This window comes from Trachurus japonicus, chromosome 12 (assembly GCF_045865225.1).
Source record: "Trachurus japonicus isolate A0001 chromosome 12, Traja_1.0".
NCBI classification, from domain to species: domain Eukaryota; kingdom Metazoa; phylum Chordata; class Actinopteri; order Carangiformes; family Carangidae; genus Trachurus; species Trachurus japonicus.
The window spans coordinates 22,903,461-22,906,030 of NC_140918.1; the positions used below are offsets into that span (position 1 = coordinate 22,903,461).

The 2,570-nt window shown below is 37.2% G+C and overlaps 1 long non-coding RNA gene across 1 annotated transcript; it reads right to left on the bottom strand.

Moving 5' to 3' along the window:
* Window positions 1–805: 805 nt before the first annotated feature.
* LOC146977551 (uncharacterized) lies at window positions 806–2,230 on the bottom strand. The gene is made up of 3 exons (XR_015037207.1): window positions 2,106–2,230; window positions 1,385–1,582; window positions 806–973 (listed from the first exon to the last, which is right to left on the bottom strand). It is a non-coding gene; the product is annotated as an uncharacterized LOC146977551 (long non-coding RNA).
* Window positions 2,231–2,570: the final 340 nt, after the last annotated feature.

The following is a 2,570-nucleotide window of genomic DNA, read 5'->3' on the forward strand; positions in this document are numbered from 1 at the left end:
AAGAAACAAAGAAGTAAAAAGAAATGGGGTGAAAGAAAGAAAGAAAGAAAGAAAGAAGAAAAAGAGAGAGGGGGATGATAGATAGAAAGAGGTAGATGGATGGATGAATAGGGAGGGAAAGATAGAAAGAAGTTATGTAAAATACAAATGAAGGAGTAAAAGAAAGAAAGAAAAAGAGAGAAAAAAGAGACAAAGGGTTTATAGATAGATAGATAGATAGATAGATAGATAGATAGATAGATAGATAGATAGATAGATAGAACGATAGATAGATAGATAGAACGATAGATAGAACGATAGAACGATAGATAGAACGATAGATAGATAGAACGATAGATAGATAGATAGAACGATAGATAGAACGATAGATAGATAGATAGAACGATAGATAGATAGATAGAACGATAGATAGATAGATAGATAGATAGATAGATAGATAGATAGATAGATAGATAGATAGATAGATAGATAGATAGATAGATAGATAGATAGATAGATAGATAGATAGATAGATAGATAGATAGATGTTAAAAGCTGCATCCTATGTCCTGGCTCCACCTGTAATTGTACTACTATTAATAGAGTTGGAAAGACTAAACGTCTGAACTTAAATTCATGAGAAAAATACAAATTGTTGGAGATGTTTACATCAAAAGTATAAAATAATTGAGAGGTTGATGAATGTGAGCTGAAAACCTGTGTGTGTGTGTGTGTGTGTGTGTCCAGTGTGTGTCCATACATATGAAGAAGGATAGTCCATGATAGAATAAATAAACATAATGAAAAAAGGAGCCACTTACCCTGTGTTGATCAACACTAATGAGTCACTGAGTCCAGACTTGGCTGAAGAGGGCTCTTAACATATACATGGTGTTCAAGAAACTGGAACTTAAAGCATCCAGCAGTCACCAGTTCTGCTTGAAGACTCATATATTGTCCATTTGGTGTCCACTGTAGACTGGCATGATCCTCTCTGCAGCCAGAAAACAGAAACAAAGCAAAGGTTAGATTGATGCAGTGCCTGAACATGGTGCCTACAGAGATAAATTCAGCCTTCTGTTGTTAAACTGAGCTCCAATGAGCTATACATAGAATGAAACCAGCACTCTGGAATATAGTTTTGCAGGTGATCAGGAGTATTTCATTTATTTTATTGTATTAGCGTGAAAGGTAGAAACTGTCACTTTTCAGGACTAAATGATCATCAGTATTTGTTTCACCCTTGTCGAATTGCAGCCTAAATCCTGAATCCTGTCCGTAATACTGATTTTTTTCTACTGTATGTTTGTATGAAGCTGTTGGCACCGTGCACTTGTGGGAGATCGATTGAGTGAAGTTTGAGTTGTGCTTGCATCTACTCATTTGCTACACTACCATTGCTTACCTCTAATTAGCCTTGACAAGACTGGTGTTTGAGTCATTGGGTCCAGACTTGACTGAAGACAGGTGGGACAGAGTCTCATACAGACATGGTACAATGTTGAAGAAACTGGAACTTTGGGCAGGTGTTGTCATCATTCCTGCTTGAAAATTCACCAGCAGTCTTCAATCAGGTGTTTACTGTGGACTGGCATGAACCTCTCTGCAACCAGACAAAGAAAGACAACAAAGAAAACATTGTTAATGATAATGATAATTATTATTATATAGCACACTGTTGCAAAGTGCTTCCTGCAGCAACAACAACAACAAACAAAACATTAATAAAAGAAGTTGGAACAGAAAAAAAATAAATGGTGAATGAAGAGTAGGTTTAAAAAATCTAATAGAAAGGCCAACCAATAAATATGATTTCAGGAGGCGCTTAAAACAGTTAACAGATTTAGCAGATCTAATAGATTGAGAGAGATTGAGGGAGAAACTGTGGAGGCTACAGCTGAAAACACACAATCCTTTGGATTTGACATTGAATCAGTGATTTAGATTTTTTTTTTTAAGGATAGTTCCGAGGATTTATCCTTAAGGAACTCCAGATAATAGGGTAGTAGACATAAATGGGAGACATAATTATTGATGTGGCCATGTAAATATTTGACAGATATGAAGAAACAAAAACATTTAATGGCAGCACCAGTTCAGAAGCCTATCAATTTAAATGTACTCACTGAAGCTGAGTGTTGATAACGCTGAAGATGTACTGGCCATGCCACATTCCTGCAAAGTAGGCTGCCTTGCATTCTCCAGCTGCACCATGCTGAGGAGAAGGTAAAATGATTTTGTAGTGTTAAAAATGTGTACAACTAAGGATGGGATGGTTCTGTACAAAATGAACTCATGTAACACTTCAGTAATAATGATAATGGACAGAAGTAACTAACGTTACATGGATATCTGAACAAGGCAGTTTTAGGCTGGTGTATTTTCCCTCGAGGGGTTGATGAATGTGAGCTGAAAACCTGTGTGTGTGTGTGTGTGTGTGTGTGTGTCTGACGGTCTCTCTGTCTGCGTGTACATGTGCAGAAAGCCACAGAACTCCTCTCTCCCTAATGATCTGATTGATTGGCAGCCTGCCCTCAGAAGTTACCATGGCGACTCAACTAACTGCTTACATTTTACTGTGTGGAACAGTG